General features: G+C 36.4%; 20 non-coding genes across 20 annotated transcripts; all 20 read left to right on the top strand.

Annotated features, from left to right (window-relative positions):
• The first annotated feature begins 1,012 nt into the window (after positions 1-1,012).
• LOC143061580 (5S ribosomal RNA) lies at positions 1,013-1,131 on the top strand. Its single transcript, XR_012974486.1, has one exon. It is a non-coding gene; the product is annotated as a 5S ribosomal RNA (ribosomal RNA).
• Positions 1,132-1,270: 139 nt separating this feature from the next.
• Positions 1,271-1,389, top strand: LOC143061579 (5S ribosomal RNA). Its single transcript, XR_012974485.1, has one exon. It is a non-coding gene; the product is annotated as a 5S ribosomal RNA (ribosomal RNA).
• A 1,971-nt stretch (positions 1,390-3,360) lies between these two features.
• On the top strand, positions 3,361-3,479 carry LOC143061578 (5S ribosomal RNA). Its single transcript, XR_012974484.1, has one exon. It is a non-coding gene; the product is annotated as a 5S ribosomal RNA (ribosomal RNA).
• Positions 3,480-3,618: 139 nt separating this feature from the next.
• On the top strand, positions 3,619-3,737 carry LOC143061576 (5S ribosomal RNA). The gene has a single exon (XR_012974482.1). It is a non-coding gene; the product is annotated as a 5S ribosomal RNA (ribosomal RNA).
• A 2,602-nt stretch (positions 3,738-6,339) lies between these two features.
• LOC143061575 (5S ribosomal RNA) lies at positions 6,340-6,458 on the top strand. Its single transcript, XR_012974481.1, has one exon. It is a non-coding gene; the product is annotated as a 5S ribosomal RNA (ribosomal RNA).
• A 139-nt stretch (positions 6,459-6,597) lies between these two features.
• On the top strand, positions 6,598-6,716 carry LOC143061574 (5S ribosomal RNA). The gene has a single exon (XR_012974480.1). It is a non-coding gene; the product is annotated as a 5S ribosomal RNA (ribosomal RNA).
• Positions 6,717-8,687: 1,971 nt separating this feature from the next.
• LOC143061573 (5S ribosomal RNA) lies at positions 8,688-8,806 on the top strand. Its single transcript, XR_012974479.1, has one exon. It is a non-coding gene; the product is annotated as a 5S ribosomal RNA (ribosomal RNA).
• A 139-nt stretch (positions 8,807-8,945) lies between these two features.
• On the top strand, positions 8,946-9,064 carry LOC143061572 (5S ribosomal RNA). Its single transcript, XR_012974478.1, has one exon. It is a non-coding gene; the product is annotated as a 5S ribosomal RNA (ribosomal RNA).
• A 1,971-nt stretch (positions 9,065-11,035) lies between these two features.
• On the top strand, positions 11,036-11,154 carry LOC143061571 (5S ribosomal RNA). The gene has a single exon (XR_012974477.1). It is a non-coding gene; the product is annotated as a 5S ribosomal RNA (ribosomal RNA).
• Positions 11,155-11,293: 139 nt separating this feature from the next.
• LOC143061569 (5S ribosomal RNA) lies at positions 11,294-11,412 on the top strand. Its single transcript, XR_012974476.1, has one exon. It is a non-coding gene; the product is annotated as a 5S ribosomal RNA (ribosomal RNA).
• Positions 11,413-13,383: 1,971 nt separating this feature from the next.
• LOC143061566 (5S ribosomal RNA) lies at positions 13,384-13,502 on the top strand. Its single transcript, XR_012974473.1, has one exon. It is a non-coding gene; the product is annotated as a 5S ribosomal RNA (ribosomal RNA).
• A 139-nt stretch (positions 13,503-13,641) lies between these two features.
• On the top strand, positions 13,642-13,760 carry LOC143061555 (5S ribosomal RNA). Its single transcript, XR_012974462.1, has one exon. It is a non-coding gene; the product is annotated as a 5S ribosomal RNA (ribosomal RNA).
• A 1,971-nt stretch (positions 13,761-15,731) lies between these two features.
• Positions 15,732-15,850, top strand: LOC143061545 (5S ribosomal RNA). Its single transcript, XR_012974454.1, has one exon. It is a non-coding gene; the product is annotated as a 5S ribosomal RNA (ribosomal RNA).
• A 138-nt stretch (positions 15,851-15,988) lies between these two features.
• Positions 15,989-16,107, top strand: LOC143061552 (5S ribosomal RNA). The gene has a single exon (XR_012974461.1). It is a non-coding gene; the product is annotated as a 5S ribosomal RNA (ribosomal RNA).
• A 1,975-nt stretch (positions 16,108-18,082) lies between these two features.
• LOC143061551 (5S ribosomal RNA) lies at positions 18,083-18,200 on the top strand. Its single transcript, XR_012974460.1, has one exon. It is a non-coding gene; the product is annotated as a 5S ribosomal RNA (ribosomal RNA).
• Positions 18,201-18,339: 139 nt separating this feature from the next.
• LOC143061611 (5S ribosomal RNA) lies at positions 18,340-18,458 on the top strand. Its single transcript, XR_012974516.1, has one exon. It is a non-coding gene; the product is annotated as a 5S ribosomal RNA (ribosomal RNA).
• A 1,971-nt stretch (positions 18,459-20,429) lies between these two features.
• LOC143061600 (5S ribosomal RNA) lies at positions 20,430-20,548 on the top strand. Its single transcript, XR_012974505.1, has one exon. It is a non-coding gene; the product is annotated as a 5S ribosomal RNA (ribosomal RNA).
• Positions 20,549-20,687: 139 nt separating this feature from the next.
• Positions 20,688-20,806, top strand: LOC143061589 (5S ribosomal RNA). The gene has a single exon (XR_012974494.1). It is a non-coding gene; the product is annotated as a 5S ribosomal RNA (ribosomal RNA).
• Positions 20,807-22,774: 1,968 nt separating this feature from the next.
• LOC143061577 (5S ribosomal RNA) lies at positions 22,775-22,893 on the top strand. The gene has a single exon (XR_012974483.1). It is a non-coding gene; the product is annotated as a 5S ribosomal RNA (ribosomal RNA).
• Positions 22,894-23,032: 139 nt separating this feature from the next.
• LOC143061539 (5S ribosomal RNA) lies at positions 23,033-23,151 on the top strand. The gene has a single exon (XR_012974448.1). It is a non-coding gene; the product is annotated as a 5S ribosomal RNA (ribosomal RNA).
• Positions 23,152-24,393: the final 1,242 nt, after the last annotated feature.

The following is a 24,393-nucleotide window of genomic DNA, read 5'->3' as shown; positions in this document are numbered from 1 at the left end:
CTATGTCAGTGAGGTTTGGAAAACATTGTAATCTGTCGTTCATTCGCACACATCGTTCAACAACCAAAACCGCAAAATGTCAGACGCACCAGCACCAGTAGTAAAGACCCCAGCTAAGTCACCAAAGAAGAAAGCTGCAGCTAAACCAAAGAAAGTAGCTACTCATCCAAAATACAGCGAGATGGTCGGAAAGGCTATATCTGCTTTGAAAGAGCGTGGAGGCTCCAGCCGTCAAGCCATCCTTAAGTATATCTTAGCAAACTTCAGCGTTGGTAGCGATGCAAAAACAGTAAACACTCACTTGAAGTTAGCTCTGAAATCAGGAGTGAAGAGCAACAGCTTGAAACAGTCGAAGGGTACCGGCGCTTCTGGAAGCTTTAAGATTGGGGAAGTGGCTAAACCAGCTAAGAAACCAGCAAAGAAAGTAGTTAAACCTAAAGCCGCCAAGCCAAAGAAGGCAAAGACACCTACCAAAAAGACTGCCGCAAAGAAACCTGCAGCAAAGAAACCAGCAGGTGAAAAGAAAGCAGCTAAACCAAAAGCAAAGAAACCAGCTGCAAAGAAACCTGCTGCAAAACCTGCTGCCAAATCTGCAAAGAAAGCCACAAAATCTCCCAAGAAGACAAAGGCTGCAGCTAAACCAAAGAAGGCAAAGACACCAAAGAAGAAGTAAATAAAGGAAGCATCCTGAAGCTTTTAAAGCTTAAACAGCCCTTTTAAGGGCTACCAAAATTTTTCAAAAAGAGTCTGAAATTGTTGCATGGTATTAGTCACAAATAAAATATAGCTTGTCCCATATTCTAAATCTCTCTTTTCTTCTCTGCAATTTTTTTCTACTATAAAGTCCATGTGTACTTGCTTAGTTTTACTATCTTCCACTCTCTGGATCGTGCAGTAAGTGTTTAGTTTTGCTTCTATCTTAAACCTGAAAAAATTTTTTTTATACAAATTCTAGATCTGTTCAAAATTGCTACTTCCTAACTTTATATATCAAAAATTTTAACACTTCTGTGTCTACGACCATATCACGTTGAAAACACCGGTTCTCGTCCGATCACCGAAGTTAAGCAACGTCGAGCCCGGTTAGTACTTGGATGGGTGACCGCCTGGGAATACCGGGTGTTGTAGACATTTTTTGTACCTATAATTTTGCATTTCTACCAAACAATTAATGTGAAGTTTTGCTTCAGAAAAAAATCTGTTTTATATAAATTTCTTCTCAAAAATGCTACTACCTAACCTTATATATCAAAAATTTTAACACTTCTGTGTCTACGACCATATCACGTTGAAAACACCGGTTCTCGTCCGATCACCGAAGTTAAGCAACGTCGAGCCCGGTTAGTACTTGGATGGGTGACCGCCTGGGAATACCGGGTGTTGTAGACATTTTTTTACTTATAATTTTGCATTCCTACCAAACATAATTGTTCTATGATTTTTTTTACTAATTTACTTGGATGTAATATTCAACATATCTAGCTATCAATGAATGAAGAAAACAGAAAATAAATCATTCATAAATTTATTTATTTTTCAATACCCATCTGCATGGTGAAATATTTTTACGTGAAATACATGCAAGTCAAGTTATATACACTTAAGAATTCCACTCCTTCCACATGCATGTGGCTACATATATTTTTTTTTTTAAATTAGGTCGTCTGTGATAATATGGTATCCGCCATTTGTCGTCATTTGAAATCGCCTCTTTCTTTTTGACCAGGGCTTATATGATTCACTATTTTTCTGAAAGGATTCTGATTAGCAAAAATTCATTATAGCAAAAACAAATAATAAACAATAAATACTAATTATAGCTTGTAAAGTTCCAGTAAAAAATTCGAATATTTGAAACGTCTTTCATCTCGGTCAAGGAAGTCCCGCTTTCGAAGTTTGCCATCTTTGTGTGCTTTCATATCGAAGGCAAAATCTAAATTTCTGGGAAGTCTCTTTATTTCTACGTATATCTGAAAGCAAAAACATATAAAGAAATGATTTTACTACAAATGTATATCATTTTTACGGCACAATCTAGTTTTTGTGAAATAATACAACACGTTTTCTGATGAAGAATCGCACGAGAGAAATTGACAAGTTGTACATTAATCGTAAATATTTCTTCACTCGTGGTATTTTGTTTAATTCTTATGATATATTCTGAAAGAAAAATTCCTGCTGAAGATTTTCGTGTATGATTTATATATCAAAAAGTACAATTTATTTGAAACAAATGATTAAAACTTGTCGAACAAGCACACAGATTTTCTTGTCGATCTGTTTGAATTAGATTGTCATGAAAGTTTAAGGGTGCTCTCGTCGAGGTCCGCGTTAGATAGATAATTACACTATGTCAGTGAGGTTTGGAAAACATTGTAATCTGTCGTTCATTCGCACACATCGTTCAACAACCAAAACCGCAAAATGTCAGACGCACCAGCACCAGTAGTAAAGACCCCAGCTAAGTCACCAAAGAAGAAAGCTGCAGCTAAACCAAAGAAAGTAGCTACTCATCCAAAATACAGCGAGATGGTCGGAAAGGCTATATCTGCTTTGAAAGAGCGTGGAGGCTCCAGCCGTCAAGCCATCCTTAAGTATATCTTAGCAAACTTCAGCGTTGGTAGCGATGCAAAAACAGTAAACACTCACTTGAAGTTAGCTCTGAAATCAGGAGTGAAGAGCAACAGCTTGAAACAGTCGAAGGGTACCGGCGCTTCTGGAAGCTTTAAGATTGGGGAAGTGGCTAAACCAGCTAAGAAACCAGCAAAGAAAGTAGTTAAACCTAAAGCCGCCAAGCCAAAGAAGGCAAAGACACCTACCAAAAAGACTGCCGCAAAGAAACCTGCAGCAAAGAAACCAGCAGGTGAAAAGAAAGCAGCTAAACCAAAAGCAAAGAAACCAGCTGCAAAGAAACCTGCTGCAAAACCTGCTGCCAAATCTGCAAAGAAAGCCACAAAATCTCCCAAGAAGACAAAGGCTGCAGCTAAACCAAAGAAGGCAAAGACACCAAAGAAGAAGTAAATAAAGGAAGCATCCTGAAGCTTTTAAAGCTTAAACAGCCCTTTTAAGGGCTACCAAAATTTTTCAAAAAGAGTCTGAAATTGTTGCATGGTATTAGTCACAAATAAAATATAGCTTGTCCCATATTCTAAATCTCTCTTTTCTTCTCTGCAATTTTTTTCTACTATAAAGTCCATGTGTACTTGCTTAGTTTTACTATCTTCCACTCTCTGGATCGTGCAGTAAGTGTTTAGTTTTGCTTCTATCTTAAACCTGAAAAAATTTTTTTTATACAAATTCTAGATCTGTTCAAAATTGCTACTTCCTAACTTTATATATCAAAAATTTTAACACTTCTGTGTCTACGACCATATCACGTTGAAAACACCGGTTCTCGTCCGATCACCGAAGTTAAGCAACGTCGAGCCCGGTTAGTACTTGGATGGGTGACCGCCTGGGAATACCGGGTGTTGTAGACATTTTTTGTACCTATAATTTTGCATTTCTACCAAACAATTAATGTGAAGTTTTGCTTCAGAAAAAAATCTGTTTTATATAAATTTCTTCTCAAAAATGCTACTACCTAACCTTATATATCAAAAATTTTAACACTTCTGTGTCTACGACCATATCACGTTGAAAACACCGGTTCTCGTCCGATCACCGAAGTTAAGCAACGTCGAGCCCGGTTAGTACTTGGATGGGTGACCGCCTGGGAATACCGGGTGTTGTAGACATTTTTTTACTTATAATTTTGCATTCCTACCAAACATAATTGTTCTATGATTTTTTTTACCAATTTACTTGGATGTAATATTCAACATATCTAGCTATCAATGAATGAAGAAAACAGAAAATAAATCATTCATAAATTTATTTATTTTTCAATACCCATCTGCATGGTGAAATATTTTTACGTGAAATACATGCAAGTCAAGTTATATACACTTAAGAATTCCACTCCTTCCACATGCATGTGGCTACATATATTTTTTTTTTTAAATTAGGTCGTCTGTGATAATATGGTATCCGCCATTTGTCGTCATTTGAAATCGCCTCTTTCTTTTTGACCAGGGCTTATATGATTCACTATTTTTCTGAAAGGATTCTGATTAGCAAAAATTCATTATAGCAAAAACAAATAATAAACAATAAATACTAATTATAGCTTGTAAAGTTCCAGTAAAAAATTCGAATATTTGAAACGTCTTTCATCTCGGTCAAGGAAGTCCCGCTTTCGAAGTTTGCCATCTTTGTGTGCTTTCATATCGAAGGCAAAATCTAAATTTCTGGGAAGTCTCTTTATTTCTACGTATATCTGAAAGCAAAAACATATAAAGAAATGATTTTACTACAAATGTATATCATTTTTACGGCACAATCTAGTTTTTGTGAAATAATACAACACGTTTTCTGATGAAGAATCGCACGAGAGAAATTGACAAGTTGTACATTAATCGTAAATATTTCTTCACTCGTGGTATTTTGTTTAATTCTTATGATATATTCTGAAAGAAAAATTCCTGCTGAAGATTTTCGTGTATGATTTATATATCAAAAAGTACAATTTATTTGAAACAAATGATTAAAACTTGTCGAACAAGCACACAGATTTTCTTGTCGATCTGTTTGAATTAGATTGTCATGAAAGTTTAAGGGTGCTCTCGTCGAGGTCCGCGTTAGATAGATAATTACACTATGTCAGTGAGGTTTGGAAAACTTTTTTTTTTCATCAGTCACGTCTCAGTCCTTACAGCTGAACGGACGTGCTGGGTCAGCTCTCCTTTACCCGCTATCTTCGATGAGGGTTTATTGCTAGATGGTCAACGACATACTACTAAGATGACAGAAACCAATCCATGCCGTACAGAGAGACGTAGTAGTAGGCGTACCCGCGTTAACATGCCTCCAAAACCATTGTCTATTATGGGGAGTGTCATGCCGATTAACGTCCGAGGGCTGTATCCTAGGCTGTTGGGTGATACGACCTACATTTCACTGCCTCAGGGCTTTGGTCCTGATAACGCTTCCTGTCATCTTAGAACTACGTCCACGATTCATCTACCAGTACTCCATCATCGAGGCTAGCGGGCTGCCAAGCTGACCAAACTGGCCCTGAAAGCAGCCGTTGTGAAGTAAAGAAAACAACAAAAATAGTCAAAAAGTAAAATCAACTCACCAAAACCAAGATGGCGGCCTCCATTCGGCGTCCTTTGCTACCCGTTCCTGACCCACGGCACAAAATATTTAAATGCTCACCAATCGTCTTCGGGCACCGAGCCGACCGTGCGAGGGCTGAAAGGCCAGTCAAGGTCGTTAAACACCACCACATATATATATGTTTGGAAAACATTGTAATCTGTCGTTCATTCGCACACATCGTTCAACAACCAAAACCGCAAAATGTCAGACGCACCAGCACCAGTAGTAAAGACCCCAGCTAAGTCACCAAAGAAGAAAGCTGCAGCTAAACCAAAGAAAGTAGCTACTCATCCAAAATACAGCGAGATGGTCGGAAAGGCTATATCTGCTTTGAAAGAGCGTGGAGGCTCCAGCCGTCAAGCCATCCTTAAGTATATCTTAGCAAACTTCAGCGTTGGTAGCGATGCAAAAACAGTAAACACTCACTTGAAGTTAGCTCTGAAATCAGGAGTGAAGAGCAACAGCTTGAAACAGTCGAAGGGTACCGGCGCTTCTGGAAGCTTTAAGATTGGGGAAGTGGCTAAACCAGCTAAGAAACCAGCAAAGAAAGTAGTTAAACCTAAAGCCGCCAAGCCAAAGAAGGCAAAGACACCTACCAAAAAGACTGCCGCAAAGAAACCTGCAGCAAAGAAACCAGCAGGTGAAAAGAAAGCAGCTAAACCAAAAGCAAAGAAACCAGCTGCAAAGAAACCTGCTGCAAAACCTGCTGCCAAATCTGCAAAGAAAGCCACAAAATCTCCCAAGAAGACAAAGGCTGCAGCTAAACCAAAGAAGGCAAAGACACCAAAGAAGAAGTAAATAAAGGAAGCATCCTGAAGCTTTTAAAGCTTAAACAGCCCTTTTAAGGGCTACCAAAATTTTTCAAAAAGAGTCTGAAATTGTTGCATGGTATTAGTCACAAATAAAATATAGCTTGTCCCATATTCTAAATCTCTCTTTTCTTCTCTGCAATTTTTTTCTACTATAAAGTCCATGTGTACTTGCTTAGTTTTACTATCTTCCACTCTCTGGATCGTGCAGTAAGTGTTTAGTTTTGCTTCTATCTTAAACCTGAAAAAATTTTTTTTATACAAATTCTAGATCTGTTCAAAATTGCTACTTCCTAACTTTATATATCAAAAATTTTAACACTTCTGTGTCTACGACCATATCACGTTGAAAACACCGGTTCTCGTCCGATCACCGAAGTTAAGCAACGTCGAGCCCGGTTAGTACTTGGATGGGTGACCGCCTGGGAATACCGGGTGTTGTAGACATTTTTTGTACCTATAATTTTGCATTTCTACCAAACAATTAATGTGAAGTTTTGCTTCAGAAAAAAATCTGTTTTATATAAATTTCTTCTCAAAAATGCTACTACCTAACCTTATATATCAAAAATTTTAACACTTCTGTGTCTACGACCATATCACGTTGAAAACACCGGTTCTCGTCCGATCACCGAAGTTAAGCAACGTCGAGCCCGGTTAGTACTTGGATGGGTGACCGCCTGGGAATACCGGGTGTTGTAGACATTTTTTTACTTATAATTTTGCATTCCTACCAAACATAATTGTTCTATGATTTTTTTTACCAATTTACTTGGATGTAATATTCAACATATCTAGCTATCAATGAATGAAGAAAACAGAAAATAAATCATTCATAAATTTATTTATTTTTCAATACCCATCTGCATGGTGAAATATTTTTACGTGAAATACATGCAAGTCAAGTTATATACACTTAAGAATTCCACTCCTTCCACATGCATGTGGCTACATATATTTTTTTTTTTAAATTAGGTCGTCTGTGATAATATGGTATCCGCCATTTGTCGTCATTTGAAATCGCCTCTTTCTTTTTGACCAGGGCTTATATGATTCACTATTTTTCTGAAAGGATTCTGATTAGCAAAAATTCATTATAGCAAAAACAAATAATAAACAATAAATACTAATTATAGCTTGTAAAGTTCCAGTAAAAAATTCGAATATTTGAAACGTCTTTCATCTCGGTCAAGGAAGTCCCGCTTTCGAAGTTTGCCATCTTTGTGTGCTTTCATATCGAAGGCAAAATCTAAATTTCTGGGAAGTCTCTTTATTTCTACGTATATCTGAAAGCAAAAACATATAAAGAAATGATTTTACTACAAATGTATATCATTTTTACGGCACAATCTAGTTTTTGTGAAATAATACAACACGTTTTCTGATGAAGAATCGCACGAGAGAAATTGACAAGTTGTACATTAATCGTAAATATTTCTTCACTCGTGGTATTTTGTTTAATTCTTATGATATATTCTGAAAGAAAAATTCCTGCTGAAGATTTTCGTGTATGATTTATATATCAAAAAGTACAATTTATTTGAAACAAATGATTAAAACTTGTCGAACAAGCACACAGATTTTCTTGTCGATCTGTTTGAATTAGATTGTCATGAAAGTTTAAGGGTGCTCTCGTCGAGGTCCGCGTTAGATAGATAATTACACTATGTCAGTGAGGTTTGGAAAACATTGTAATCTGTCGTTCATTCGCACACATCGTTCAACAACCAAAACCGCAAAATGTCAGACGCACCAGCACCAGTAGTAAAGACCCCAGCTAAGTCACCAAAGAAGAAAGCTGCAGCTAAACCAAAGAAAGTAGCTACTCATCCAAAATACAGCGAGATGGTCGGAAAGGCTATATCTGCTTTGAAAGAGCGTGGAGGCTCCAGCCGTCAAGCCATCCTTAAGTATATCTTAGCAAACTTCAGCGTTGGTAGCGATGCAAAAACAGTAAACACTCACTTGAAGTTAGCTCTGAAATCAGGAGTGAAGAGCAACAGCTTGAAACAGTCGAAGGGTACCGGCGCTTCTGGAAGCTTTAAGATTGGGGAAGTGGCTAAACCAGCTAAGAAACCAGCAAAGAAAGTAGTTAAACCTAAAGCCGCCAAGCCAAAGAAGGCAAAGACACCTACCAAAAAGACTGCCGCAAAGAAACCTGCAGCAAAGAAACCAGCAGGTGAAAAGAAAGCAGCTAAACCAAAAGCAAAGAAACCAGCTGCAAAGAAACCTGCTGCAAAACCTGCTGCCAAATCTGCAAAGAAAGCCACAAAATCTCCCAAGAAGACAAAGGCTGCAGCTAAACCAAAGAAGGCAAAGACACCAAAGAAGAAGTAAATAAAGGAAGCATCCTGAAGCTTTTAAAGCTTAAACAGCCCTTTTAAGGGCTACCAAAATTTTTCAAAAAGAGTCTGAAATTGTTGCATGGTATTAGTCACAAATAAAATATAGCTTGTCCCATATTCTAAATCTCTCTTTTCTTCTCTGCAATTTTTTTCTACTATAAAGTCCATGTGTACTTGCTTAGTTTTACTATCTTCCACTCTCTGGATCGTGCAGTAAGTGTTTAGTTTTGCTTCTATCTTAAACCTGAAAAAATTTTTTTTATACAAATTCTAGATCTGTTCAAAATTGCTACTTCCTAACTTTATATATCAAAAATTTTAACACTTCTGTGTCTACGACCATATCACGTTGAAAACACCGGTTCTCGTCCGATCACCGAAGTTAAGCAACGTCGAGCCCGGTTAGTACTTGGATGGGTGACCGCCTGGGAATACCGGGTGTTGTAGACATTTTTTGTACCTATAATTTTGCATTTCTACCAAACAATTAATGTGAAGTTTTGCTTCAGAAAAAAATCTGTTTTATATAAATTTCTTCTCAAAAATGCTACTACCTAACCTTATATATCAAAAATTTTAACACTTCTGTGTCTACGACCATATCACGTTGAAAACACCGGTTCTCGTCCGATCACCGAAGTTAAGCAACGTCGAGCCCGGTTAGTACTTGGATGGGTGACCGCCTGGGAATACCGGGTGTTGTAGACATTTTTTTACTTATAATTTTGCATTCCTACCAAACATAATTGTTCTATGATTTTTTTTACTAATTTACTTGGATGTAATATTCAACATATCTAGCTATCAATGAATGAAGAAAACAGAAAATAAATCATTCATAAATTTATTTATTTTTCAATACCCATCTGCATGGTGAAATATTTTTACGTGAAATACATGCAAGTCAAGTTATATACACTTAAGAATTCCACTCCTTCCACATGCATGTGGCTACATATATTTTTTTTTTTAAATTAGGTCGTCTGTGATAATATGGTATCCGCCATTTGTCGTCATTTGAAATCGCCTCTTTCTTTTTGACCAGGGCTTATATGATTCACTATTTTTCTGAAAGGATTCTGATTAGCAAAAATTCATTATAGCAAAAACAAATAATAAACAATAAATACTAATTATAGCTTGTAAAGTTCCAGTAAAAAATTCGAATATTTGAAACGTCTTTCATCTCGGTCAAGGAAGTCCCGCTTTCGAAGTTTGCCATCTTTGTGTGCTTTCATATCGAAGGCAAAATCTAAATTTCTGGGAAGTCTCTTTATTTCTACGTATATCTGAAAGCAAAAACATATAAAGAAATGATTTTACTACAAATGTATATCATTTTTACGGCACAATCTAGTTTTTGTGAAATAATACAACACGTTTTCTGATGAAGAATCGCACGAGAGAAATTGACAAGTTGTACATTAATCGTAAATATTTCTTCACTCGTGGTATTTTGTTTAATTCTTATGATATATTCTGAAAGAAAAATTCCTGCTGAAGATTTTCGTGTATGATTTATATATCAAAAAGTACAATTTATTTGAAACAAATGATTAAAACTTGTCGAACAAGCACACAGATTTTCTTGTCGATCTGTTTGAATTAGATTGTCATGAAAGTTTAAGGGTGCTCTCGTCGAGGTCCGCGTTAGATAGATAATTACACTATGTCAGTGAGGTTTGGAAAACATTGTAATCTGTCGTTCATTCGCACACATCGTTCAACAACCAAAACCGCAAAATGTCAGACGCACCAGCACCAGTAGTAAAGACCCCAGCTAAGTCACCAAAGAAGAAAGCTGCAGCTAAACCAAAGAAAGTAGCTACTCATCCAAAATACAGCGAGATGGTCGGAAAGGCTATATCTGCTTTGAAAGAGCGTGGAGGCTCCAGCCGTCAAGCCATCCTTAAGTATATCTTAGCAAACTTCAGCGTTGGTAGCGATGCAAAAACAGTAAACACTCACTTGAAGTTAGCTCTGAAATCAGGAGTGAAGAGCAACAGCTTGAAACAGTCGAAGGGTACCGGCGCTTCTGGAAGCTTTAAGATTGGGGAAGTGGCTAAACCAGCTAAGAAACCAGCAAAGAAAGTAGTTAAACCTAAAGCCGCCAAGCCAAAGAAGGCAAAGACACCTACCAAAAAGACTGCCGCAAAGAAACCTGCAGCAAAGAAACCAGCAGGTGAAAAGAAAGCAGCTAAACCAAAAGCAAAGAAACCAGCTGCAAAGAAACCTGCTGCAAAACCTGCTGCCAAATCTGCAAAGAAAGCCACAAAATCTCCCAAGAAGACAAAGGCTGCAGCTAAACCAAAGAAGGCAAAGACACCAAAGAAGAAGTAAATAAAGGAAGCATCCTGAAGCTTTTAAAGCTTAAACAGCCCTTTTAAGGGCTACCAAAATTTTTCAAAAAGAGTCTGAAATTGTTGCATGGTATTAGTCACAAATAAAATATAGCTTGTCCCATATTCTAAATCTCTCTTTTCTTCTCTGCAATTTTTTTCTACTATAAAGTCCATGTGTACTTGCTTAGTTTTACTATCTTCCACTCTCTGGATCGTGCAGTAAGTGTTTAGTTTTGCTTCTATCTTAAACCTGAAAAAATTTTTTTTATACAAATTCTAGATCTGTTCAAAATTGCTACTTCCTAACTTTATATATCAAAAATTTTAACACTTCTGTGTCTACGACCATATCACGTTGAAAACACCGGTTCTCGTCCGATCACCGAAGTTAAGCAACGTCGAGCCCGGTTAGTACTTGGATGGGTGACCGCCTGGGAATACCGGGTGTTGTAGACATTTTTTGTACCTATAATTTTGCATTTCTACCAAACAATTAATGTGAAGTTTTGCTTCAGAAAAAAATCTGTTTTATATAAATTTCTTCTCAAAAATGCTACTACCTAACCTTATATATCAAAAATTTTAACACTTCTGTGTCTACGACCATATCACGTTGAAAACACCGGTTCTCGTCCGATCACCGAAGTTAAGCAACGTCGAGCCCGGTTAGTACTTGGATGGGTGACCGCCTGGGAATACCGGGTGTTGTAGACATTTTTTTACTTATAATTTTGCATTCCTACCAAACATAATTGTTCTATGATTTTTTTTACTAATTTACTTGGATGTAATATTCAACATATCTAGCTATCAATGAATGAAGAAAACAGAAAATAAATCATTCATAAATTTATTTATTTTTCAATACCCATCTGCATGGTGAAATATTTTTACGTGAAATACATGCAAGTCAAGTTATATACACTTAAGAATTCCACTCCTTCCACATGCATGTGGCTACATATATTTTTTTTTTTAAATTAGGTCGTCTGTGATAATATGGTATCCGCCATTTGTCGTCATTTGAAATCGCCTCTTTCTTTTTGACCAGGGCTTATATGATTCACTATTTTTCTGAAAGGATTCTGATTAGCAAAAATTCATTATAGCAAAAACAAATAATAAACAATAAATACTAATTATAGCTTGTAAAGTTCCAGTAAAAAATTCGAATATTTGAAACGTCTTTCATCTCGGTCAAGGAAGTCCCGCTTTCGAAGTTTGCCATCTTTGTGTGCTTTCATATCGAAGGCAAAATCTAAATTTCTGGGAAGTCTCTTTATTTCTACGTATATCTGAAAGCAAAAACATATAAAGAAATGATTTTACTACAAATGTATATCATTTTTACGGCACAATCTAGTTTTTGTGAAATAATACAACACGTTTTCTGATGAAGAATCGCACGAGAGAAATTGACAAGTTGTACATTAATCGTAAATATTTCTTCACTCGTGGTATTTTGTTTAATTCTTATGATATATTCTGAAAGAAAAATTCCTGCTGAAGATTTTCGTGTATGATTTATATATCAAAAAGTACAATTTATTTGAAACAAATGATTAAAACTTGTCGAACAAGCACACAGATTTTCTTGTCGATCTGTTTGAATTAGATTGTCATGAAAGTTTAAGGGTGCTCTCGTCGAGGTCCGCGTTAGATAGATAATTACACTATGTCAGTGAGGTTTGGAAAACATTGTAATCTGTCGTTCATTCGCACACATCGTTCAACAACCAAAACCGCAAAATGTCAGACGCACCAGCACCAGTAGTAAAGACCCCAGCTAAGTCACCAAAGAAGAAAGCTGCAGCTAAACCAAAGAAAGTAGCTACTCATCCAAAATACAGCGAGATGGTCGGAAAGGCTATATCTGCTTTGAAAGAGCGTGGAGGCTCCAGCCGTCAAGCCATCCTTAAGTATATCTTAGCAAACTTCAGCGTTGGTAGCGATGCAAAAACAGTAAACACTCACTTGAAGTTAGCTCTGAAATCAGGAGTGAAGAGCAACAGCTTGAAACAGTCGAAGGGTACCGGCGCTTCTGGAAGCTTTAAGATTGGGGAAGTGGCTAAACCAGCTAAGAAACCAGCAAAGAAAGTAGTTAAACCTAAAGCCGCCAAGCCAAAGAAGGCAAAGACACCTACCAAAAAGACTGCCGCAAAGAAACCTGCAGCAAAGAAACCAGCAGGTGAAAAGAAAGCAGCTAAACCAAAAGCAAAGAAACCAGCTGCAAAGAAACCTGCTGCAAAACCTGCTGCCAAATCTGCAAAGAAAGCCACAAAATCTCCCAAGAAGACAAAGGCTGCAGCTAAACCAAAGAAGGCAAAGACACCAAAGAAGAAGTAAATAAAGGAAGCATCCTGAAGCTTTTAAAGCTTAAACAGCCCTTTTAAGGGCTACCAAAATTTTTCAAAAAGAGTCTGAAATTGTTGCATGGTATTAGTCACAAATAAAATATAGCTTGTCCCATATTCTAAATCTCTCTTTTCTTCTCTGCAATTTTTTTCTACTATAAAGTCCATGTGTACTTGCTTAGTTTTACTATCTTCCACTCTCTGGATCGTGCAGTAAGTGTTTAGTTTTGCTTCTATCTTAAACCTGAAAAAAAATTTTTTATACAAATTCTAGATCTGTTCAAAATTGCTACTTCCTAACTTTATATATCAAAAATTTTAACACTTCTGTGTCTACGACCATATCACGTTGAAAACACCGGTTCTCGTCCGATCACCGAAGTTAAGCAACGTCGAGCCCGGTTAGTACTTGGATGGGTGACCGCCTGGGAATACCGGGTGTTGTAGACATTTTTTGTACCTATAATTTTGCATTTCTACCAAACAATTAATGTGAAGTTTTGCTTCAGAAAAAAATCTGTTTTATATAAATTTCTTCTCAAAAATGCTACTACCTAACCTTATATATCAAAAATTTTAACACTTCTGTGTCTACGACCATATCACGTTGAAAACACCGGTTCTCGTCCGATCACCGAAGTTAAGCAACGTCGAGCCCGGTTAGTACTTGGATGGGTGACCGCCTGGGAATACCGGGTGTTGTAGACATTTTTTTACTTATAATTTTGCATTCCTACCAAACATAATTGTTCTATGATTTTTTTTACTAATTTACTTGGATGTAATATTCAACATATCTAGCTATCAATGAATGAAGAAAACAGAAAATAAATCATTCATAAATTTATTTATTTTTCAATACCCATCTGCATGGTGAAATATTTTTACGTGAAATACATGCAAGTCAAGTTATATACACTTAAGAATTCCACTCCTTCCACATGCATGTGGCTACATATATTTTTTTTTTTAAATTAGGTCGTCTGTGATAATATGGTATCCGCCATTTGTCGTCATTTGAAATCGCCTCTTTCTTTTTGACCAGGGCTTATATGATTCACTATTTTTCTGAAAGGATTCTGATTAGCAAAAATTCATTATAGCAAAAACAAATAATAAACAATAAATACTAATTATAGCTTGTAAAGTTCCAGTAAAAAATTCGAATATTTGAAACGTCTTTCATCTCGGTCAAGGAAGTCCCGCTTTCGAAGTTTGCCATCTTTGTGTGCTTTCATATCGAAGGCAAAATCTAAATTTCTGGGAAGTCTCTTTATTTCTACGTATATCTGAAAGCAAAAACATATAAAGAAATGATTTTACTACAAATGTATATCATTTTTACGGCACAATCTAGTTTTTGTGAAATAATACAACACGTTTTCTGATGAAGAATCGCACGAGAGAAATTGACAAGTTGTACATTAATCGTAAATATTTCTTCACTCGTGGTATTTTGTTTAATTCTTATGATATATTCTGAAAGAAAAATTCCTGCTGAAGATTTTCGTGTATGATTTATATATCAAAAAGTACAATTTATTTGAAACAAATGATTAAAACTTGTCGAACAAGCACACAGATTTTCTTGTCGATCTGTTTGAATTAGATTGTCATGAAAGTTTAAGGGTGCTCTCGTCGAGGTCCGCGTTAGATAGATAATTACACTATGTCAGTGAGGTTTGGAAAACATTGTAATCTGTCGTTCATTCGCACACATCGTTCAACAACCAAAACCGCAAAATGTCAGACGCACCAGCACCAGTAGTAAAGACCCCAGCTAAGTCACCAAAGAAGAAAGCTGCAGCTAAACCAAAGAAAGTAGCTACTCATCCAAAATACAGCGAGATGGTCGGAAAGGCTATATCTGCTTTGAAAGAGCGTGGAGGCTCCAGCCGTCAAGCCATCCTTAAGTATATCTTAGCAAACTTCAGCGTTGGTAGCGATGCAAAAACAGTAAACACTCACTTGAAGTTAGCTCTGAAATCAGGAGTGAAGAGCAACAGCTTGAAACAGTCGAAGGGTACCGGCGCTTCTGGAAGCTTTAAGATTGGGGAAGTGGCTAAACCAGCTAAGAAACCAGCAAAGAAAGTAGTTAAACCTAAAGCCGCCAAGCCAAAGAAGGCAAAGACACCTACCAAAAAGACTGCCGCAAAGAAACCTGCAGCAAAGAAACCAGCAGGTGAAAAGAAAGCAGCTAAACCAAAAGCAAAGAAACCAGCTGCAAAGAAACCTGCTGCAAAACCTGCTGCCAAATCTGCAAAGAAAGCCACAAAATCTCCCAAGAAGACAAAGGCTGCAGCTAAACCAAAGAAGGCAAAGACACCAAAGAAGAAGTAAATAAAGGAAGCATCCTGAAGCTTTTAAAGCTTAAACAGCCCTTTTAAGGGCTACCAAAATTTTTCAAAAAGAGTCTGAAATTGTTGCATGGTATTAGTCACAAATAAAATATAGCTTGTCCCATATTCTAAATCTCTCTTTTCTTCTCTGCAATTTTTTTCTACTATAAAGTCCATGTGTACTTGCTTAGTTTTACTATCTTCCACTCTCTGGATCGTGCAGTAAGTGTTTAGTTTTGCTTCTATCTTAAACCTGAAAAAAATTTTTTTATACAAATTCTAGATCTGTTCAAAATTGCTACTTCCTAACTTTATATATCAAAAATTTTAACACTTCTGTGTCTACGACCATATCACGTTGAAAACACCGGTTCTCGTCCGATCACCGAAGTTAAGCAACGTCGAGCCCGGTTAGTACTTGGATGGGTGACCGCCTGGGAATACCGGGTGTTGTAGACATTTTTTGTACCTATAATTTTGCATTTCTACCAAACAATTAATGTGAAGTTTTGCTTCAGAAAAAAATCTGTTTTATATAATTTCTTCTCAAAAATGCTACTACCTAACCTTATATATCAAAAATTTTAACACTTCTGTGTCTACGACCATATCACGTTGAAAACACCGGTTCTCGTCCGTCCACCGAAGATTAAGCAACGTCGAGCCGGTTAGTACTTGGATGGGTGACCGCCTGGGAATACCGGGTGTTGTAGACATTTTTTACTATAATTTTGCATTCCTACCAAACATAATTGTTCTATGATTTTTTTTACTAATTTACTTGGATGTAATATTCAACATATCTAGCTATCAATGAATGAAGAAAACAGAAAATAAATCATTCATAAATTTATTTATTTTTCAATACCCATCTGCATGGTGAAATATTTTTACGTGAAATACATGCAAGTCAAGTTATATACACTTAAGAATTCCACTCCTTCCACATGCATGTGGCTACATATATTTTTTTTTTTAAATTAGGTCGTCTGTGATAATATGGTATCCGCCATTTGTCGTCATTTGAAATCGCCTCTTTCTTTTTGACCAGGGCTTATATGATTCACTATTTTTTCTGAAAGGATTCTGATTAGCAAAAATTCATTATAGCAAAAACAAATAATAAACAATAAATACTAATTATAGCTTGTAAAGTTCCAGTAAAAAATTCGAATATTTGAAACGTCTTTCATCTCGGTCAAGGAAGTCCCGCTTTCGAAGTTTGCCATCTTTGTGTGCTTTCATATCGAAGGCAAAATCTAAATTTCTGGGAAGTCTCTTTATTTCTACGTATATCTGAAAGCAAAAACATATAAAGAAATGATTTTACTACAAATGTATATCATTTTTACGGCACAATCTAGTTTTTGTGAAATAATACAACACGTTTTCTGATGAAGAATCGCACGAGAGAAATTGACAAGTTGTACATTAATCGTAAATATTTCTTCACTCGTGGTATTTTGTTTAATTCTTATGATATATTCTGAAAGAAAAATTCCTGCTGAAGATTTTCGTGTATGATTTATATATCAAAAAGTACAATTTATTTGAAACAAATGATTAAAACTTGTCGAACAAGCACACAGATTTTCTTGTCGATCTGTTTGAATTAGATTGTCATGAAAGTTTAAGGGTGCTCTCGTCGAGGTCCGCGTTAGATAGATAATTACACTATGTCAGTGAGGTTTGGAAAACATTGTAATCTGTCGTTCATTCGCACACATCGTTCAACAACCAAAACCGCAAAATGTCAGACGCACCAGCACCAGTAGTAAAGACCCCAGCTAAGTCACCAAAGAAGAAAGCTGCAGCTAAACCAAAGAAAGTAGCTACTCATCCAAAATACAGCGAGATGGTCGGAAAGGCTATATCTGCTTTGAAAGAGCGTGGAGGCTCCAGCCGTCAAGCCATCCTTAAGTATATCTTAGCAAACTTCAGCGTTGGTAGCGATGCAAAAACAGTAAACACTCACTTGAAGTTAGCTCTGAAATCAGGAGTGAAGAGCAACACAGCTTGAAACAGTCGAAGGGTACCGGCGCTTCTGGAAGCTTTAAGATTGGGGAAGTGGCTAAACCAGCTAAGAAACCAGCAAAGAAAGTAGTTAAACCTAAAGCCGCCAAGCCAAAGAAGGCAAAGACACCTACCAAAAAGACTGCCGCAAAGAAACCTGCAGCAAAGAAACCAGCAGGTGAAAAGAAAGCAGCTAAACCAAAAGCAAAGAAACCAGCTGCAAAGAAACCTGCTGCAAAACCTGCTGCCAAATCTGCAAAGAAAGCCACAAAATCTCCCAAGAAGACAAAGGCTGCAGCTAAACCAAAGAAGGCAAAGACACCAAAGAAGAAGTAAATAAAGGAAGCATCCTGAAGCTTTTTAAAGCTTAAACAGCCCTTTTAAGGGCTACCAAAATTTTTCAAAAAGAGTCTGAAATTGTTGCATGGTATTAGTCACAAATAAAATATAGCTTGTCCCATATTCTAAATCTCTCTTTTCTTCTCTGCAATTTTTTTCTACTATAAAGTCCATGTGTACTTGCTTAGTTTTACTATCTTCCACTCTCTGGATCGTGCAGTAAGTGTTTAGGGTTTTGCTTCTATCTTAAACCTGAAAAAAAATTTTTTATACAAATTCTAGATCTGTTCAAAATTGCTACTTCCTAACTTTATATATCAAAAATTTTAACACTTCTGTGTCTACGACCATATCACGTTGAAACACCGGTTCTCGTCCGATCACCGAAGTTAAGCAACGTCGAGCCCGGTTAGTACTTGGATGGGTGACCGCCTGGGAATACCGGGTGTTGTAGACATTTTTTGTACCTATAATTTTGCATTTCTACCAAACAATTAATGTGAAGTTTTGCTTCAGAAAAAAATCTGTTTTATATAAATTTCTTCTCAAAAATGCTACTACCTAACCTTATATATCAAAAATTTTAACACTTCTGTGTCTACGACCATATCACGTTGAAAACACCGGTTCTCGTCCGATCACCGAAGTTAAGCAACGTCGAGCCCGGTTAGTACTTGGATGGGTGACCGCCTGGGAATACCGGGTGTTGTAGACATTTTTTTACTTATAATTTTGCATTCCTACCAAACATAATTGTTCTATGATTTTTTTTACTAATTTACTTGGATGTAATATTCAACATATCTAGCTATCAATGAATGAAGAAAACAGAAAATAAATCATTCATAAATTTATTTATTTTTCAATACCCATCTGCATGGTGAAATATTTTTACGTGAAATACATGCAAGTCAAGTTATATACACTTAAGAATTCCACTCCTTCCACATGCATGTGGCTACATATATTTTTTTTTTTAAATTAGGTCGTCTGTGATAATATGGTATCCGCCATTTGTCGTCATTTGAAATCGCCTCTTTCTTTTTGACCAGGGCTTATATGATTCACTATTTTTCTGAAAGGATTCTGATTAGCAAAAATTCATTATAGCAAAAACAAATAATAAACAATAAATACTAATTATAGCTTGTAAAGTTCCAGTAAAAAATTCGAATATTTGAAACGTCTTTCATCTCGGTCAAGGAAGTCCCGCTTTCGAAGTTTGCCATCTTTGTGTGCTTTCATATCGAAGGCAAAATCTAAATTTCTGGGAAGTCTCTTTATTTCTACGTATATCTGAAAGCAAAAACATATAAAGAAATGATTTTACTACAAATGTATATCATTTTTACGGCACAATCTAGTTTTTGTGAAATAATACAACACGTTTTCTGATGAAGAATCGCACGAGAGAAATTGACAAGTTGTACATTAATCGTAAATATTTCTTCACTCGTGGTATTTTGTTTAATTCTTATGATATATTCTGAAAGAAAAATTCCTGCTGAAGATTTTCGTGTATGATTTATATATCAAAAAGTACAATTTATTTGAAACAAATGATTAAAACTTGTCGAACAAGCACACAGATTTTCTTGTCGATCTGTTTGAATTAGATTGTCATGAAAGTTTAAGGGTGCTCTCGTCGAGGTCCGCGTTAGATAGATAATTACACTATGTCAGTGAGGTTTGGAAAACATTGTAATCTGTCGTTCATTCGCACACATCGTTCAACAACCAAAACCGCAAAATGTCAGACGCACCAGCACCAGTAGTAAAGACCCCAGCTAAGTCACCAAAGAAGAAAGCTGCAGCTAAACCAAAGAAAGTAGCTACTCATCCAAAATACAGCGAGATGGTCGGAAAGGCTATATCTGCTTTGAAAGAGCGTGGAGGCTCCAGCCGTCAAGCCATCCTTAAGTATATCTTAGCAAACTTCAGCGTTGGTAGCGATGCAAAAACAGTAAACACTCACTTGAAGTTAGCTCTGAAATCAGGAGTGAAGAGCAACAGCTTGAAACAGTCGAAGGGTACCGGCGCTTCTGGAAGCTTTAAGATTGGGGAAGTGGCTAAACCAGCTAAGAAACCAGCAAAGAAAGTAGTTAAACCTAAAGCCGCCAAGCCAAAGAAGGCAAAGACACCTACCAAAAAGACTGCCGCAAAGAAACCTGCAGCAAAGAAACCAGCAGGTGAAAAGAAAGCAGCTAAACCAAAAGCAAAGAAACCAGCTGCAAAGAAACCTGCTGCAAAACCTGCTGCCAAATCTGCAAAGAAAGCCACAAAATCTCCCAAGAAGACAAAGGCTGCAGCTAAACCAAAGAAGGCAAAGACACCAAAGAAGAAGTAAATAAAGGAAGCATCCTGAAGCTTTTAAAGCTTAAACAGCCCTTTTAAGGGCTACCAAAATTTTTCAAAAAGAGTCTGAAATTGTTGCATGGTATTAGTCACAAATAAAATATAGCTTGTCCCATATTCTAAATCTCTCTTTTCTTCTCTGCAATTTTTTTCTACTATAAAGTCCATGTGTACTTGCTTAGTTTTACTATCTTCCACTCTCTGGATCGTGCAGTAAGTGTTTAGTTTTGCTTCTATCTTAAACCTGAAAAAAAATTTTTTATACAAATTCTAGATCTGTTCAAAATTGCTACTTCCTAACTTTATATATCAAAAATTTTAACACTTCTGTGTCTACGACCATATCACGTTGAAAACACCGGTTCTCGTCCGATCACCGAAGTTAAGCAACGTCGAGCCCGGTTAGTACTTGGATGGGTGACCGCCTGGGAATACCGGGTGTTGTAGACATTTTTTGTACCTATAATTTTGCATTTCTACCAAACAATTAATGTGAAGTTTTGCTTCAGAAAAAAATCTGTTTTATATAAATTTCTTCTCAAAAATGCTACTACCTAACCTTATATATCAAAAATTTTAACACTTCTGTGTCTACGACCATATCACGTTGAAAACACCGGTTCTCGTCCGATCACCGAAGTTAAGCAACGTCGAGCCCGGTTAGTACTTGGATGGGTGACCGCCTGGGAATACCGGGTGTTGTAGACATTTTTTTACTTATAATTTTGCATTCCTACCAAACATAATTGTTCTATGATTTTTTTTACTAATTTACTTGGATGTAATATTCAACATATCTAGCTATCAATGAATGAAGAAAACAGAAAATAAATCATTCATAAATTTATTTATTTTTCAATACCCATCTGCATGGTGAAATATTTTTACGTGAAATACATGCAAGTCAAGTTATATACACTTAAGAATTCCACTCCTTCCACATGCATGTGGCTACATATATTTTTTTTTTTAAATTAGGTCGTCTGTGATAATATGGTATCCGCCATTTGTCGTCATTTGAAATCGCCTCTTTCTTTTTGACCAGGGCTTATATGATTCACTATTTTTCTGAAAGGATTCTGATTAGCAAAAATTCATTATAGCAAAAACAAATAATAAACAATAAATACTAATTATAGCTTGTAAAGTTCCAGTAAAAAATTCGAATATTTGAAACGTCTTTCATCTCGGTCAAGGAAGTCCCGCTTTCGAAGTTTGCCATCTTTGTGTGCTTTCATATCGAAGGCAAAATCTAAATTTCTGGGAAGTCTCTTTATTTCTACGTATATCTGAAAGCAAAAACATATAAAGAAATGATTTTACTACAAATGTATATCATTTTTACGGCACAATCTAGTTTTTGTGAAATAATACAACACGTTTTCTGATGAAGAATCGCACGAGAGAAATTGACAAGTTGTACATTAATCGTAAATATTTCTTCACTCGTGGTATTTTGTTTAATTCTTATGATATATTCTGAAAGAAAAATTCCTGCTGAAGATTTTCGTGTATGATTTATATATCAAAAAGTACAATTTATTTGAAACAAATGATTAAAACTTGTCGAACAAGCACACAGATTTTCTTGTCGATCTGTTTGAATTAGATTGTCATGAAAGTTTAAGGGTGCTCTCGTCGAGGTCCGCGTTAGATAGATAATTACACTATGTCAGTGAGGTTTGGAAAACATTGTAATCTGTCGTTCATTCGCACACATCGTTCAACAACCAAAACCGCAAAATGTCAGACGCACCAGCACCAGTAGTAAAGACCCCAGCTAAGTCACCAAAGAAGAAAGCTGCAGCTAAACCAAAGAAAGTAGCTACTCATCCAAAATACAGCGAGATGGTCGGAAAGGCTATATCTGCTTTGAAAGAGCGTGGAGGCTCCAGCCGTCAAGCCATCCTTAAGTATATCTTAGCAAACTTCAGCGTTGGTAGCGATGCAAAAACAGTAAACACTCACTTGAAGTTAGCTCTGAAATCAGGAGTGAAGAGCAACAGCTTGAAACAGTCGAAGGGTACCGGCGCTTCTGGAAGCTTTAAGATTGGGGAAGTGGCTAAACCAGCTAAGAAACCAGCAAAGAAAGTAGTTAAACCTAAAGCCGCCAAGCCAAAGAAGGCAAAGACACCTACCAAAAAGACTGCCGCAAAGAAACCTGCAGCAAAGAAACCAGCAGGTGAAAAGAAAGCAGCTAAACCAAAAGCAAAGAAACCAGCTGCAAAGAAACCTGCTGCAAAACCTGCTGCCAAATCTGCAAAGAAAGCCACAAAATCTCCCAAGAAGACAAAGGCTGCAGCTAAACCAAAGAAGGCAAAGACACCAAAGAAGAAGTAAATAAAGGAAGCATCCTGAAGCTTTTAAAGCTTAAACAGCCCTTTTAAGGGCTACCAAAATTTTTCAAAAAGAGTCTGAAATTGTTGCATGGTATTAGTCACAAATAAAATATAGCTTGTCCCATATTCTAAATCTCTCTTTTCTTCTCTGCAATTTTTTTCTACTATAAAGTCCATGTGTACTTGCTTAGTTTTACTATCTTCCACTCTCTGGATCGTGCAGTAAGTGTTTAGTTTTGCTTCTATAAACCTGAAAAAAAATTTTTTATACAAATTCTAGATCTGTTCAAAATTGCTACTTCCTAACTTTATATATCAAAAATTTTAACACTTCTGTGTCTACGACCATATCACGTTGAAAACACCGGTTCTCGTCCGATCACCGAAGTTAAGCAACGTCGAGCCCGGTTAGTACTTGGATGGGTGACCGCCTGGGAATACCGGGTGTTGTAGACATTTTTTGTACCTATAATTTTGCATTTCTACCAAACAATTAATGTGAAGTTTTGCTTCAGAAAAAAATCTGTTTTATATAAATTTCTTCTCAAAAATGCTACTACCTAACCTTATATATCAAAAATTTTAACACTTCTGTGTCTACGACCATATCACGTTGAAAACACCGGTTCTCGTCCGATCACCGAAGTTAAGCAACGTCGAGCCCGGTTAGTACTTGGATGGGTGACCGCCTGGGAATACCGGGTGTTGTAGACATTTTTTTACTTATAATTTTGCATTCCTACCAAACATAATTGTTCTATGATTTTTTTTACTAATTTACTTGGATGTAATATTCAACATATCTAGCTATCAATGAATGAAGAAAACAGAAAATAAATCATTCATAAATTTATTTATTTTTCAATACCCATCTGCATGGTGAAATATTTTTACGTGAAATACATGCAAGTCAAGTTATATACACTTAAGAATTCCACTCCTTCCACATGCATGTGGCTACATATATTTTTTTTTTTAAATTAGGTCGTCTGTGATAATATGGTATCCGCCATTTGTCGTCATTTGAAATCGCCTCTTTCTTTTTGACCAGGGCTTATATGATTCACTATTTTTCTGAAAGGATTCTGATTAGCAAAATTCATTATAGCAAAAACAAATAATAAACAATAAATACTAATTATAGCTTGTAAAGTTCCAGTAAAAAATTCGAATATTTGAAACGTCTTTCATCTCGGTCAAGGAAGTCCCGCTTTCGAAGTTTGCCATCTTTGTGTGCTTTCATATCGAAGGCAAAATCTAAATTTCTGGGAAGTCTCTTTATTTCTACGTATATCTGAAAGCAAAAACATATAAAGAAATGATTTTACTACAAATGGTATATCATTTTTACGGCACAATCTAGTTTTTGTGAAATAATACAACACGTTTTCTGATGAAGAATCGCACGAGAGAAATTGACAAGTTGTACATTAATCGTAAATATTTCTTCACTCGTGGTATTTTGTTTAATTCTTATGATATATTCTGAAAGAAAAATTCCTGCTGAAGATTTTCGTGTATGATTTATATATCAAAAAGTACAATTTATTTGAAACAAATGATTAAAACTTGTCGAACAAGCACACAGATTTTCTTGTCGATCTGTTTGAATTAGATTGTCATGAAGTTTAAGGGTGCTCTCGTCGAGGTCCGCGTTAGATAGATAATTACACTATGTCAGTGAGGTTTGGAAAACATTGTAATCTGTCGTTCATTCGCACACATCGTTCAACAACCAAAACCGCAAAATGTCAGACGCACCAGCACCAGTAGTAAAGACCCCAGCTAAGTCACCAAAGAAGAAAGCTGCAGCTAAACCAAAGAAAGTAGCTACTCATCCAAAATACAGCGAGATGGTCGGAAAGGCTATATCTGCTTTGAAAGAGCGTGGAGGCTCCAGCCGTCAAGCCATCCTTAAGTATATCTTAGCAAACTTCAGCGTTGGTAGCGATGCAA

Source organism: Mytilus galloprovincialis, chromosome 1 (assembly GCF_965363235.1).
Source record: "Mytilus galloprovincialis chromosome 1, xbMytGall1.hap1.1, whole genome shotgun sequence".
NCBI classification, from domain to species: Eukaryota; Metazoa; Mollusca; class Bivalvia; order Mytilida; family Mytilidae; genus Mytilus; species Mytilus galloprovincialis.
Note: the sequence above shows the minus strand (reverse complement) of the source record. Positions and strands in the feature narration are given on the sequence as shown.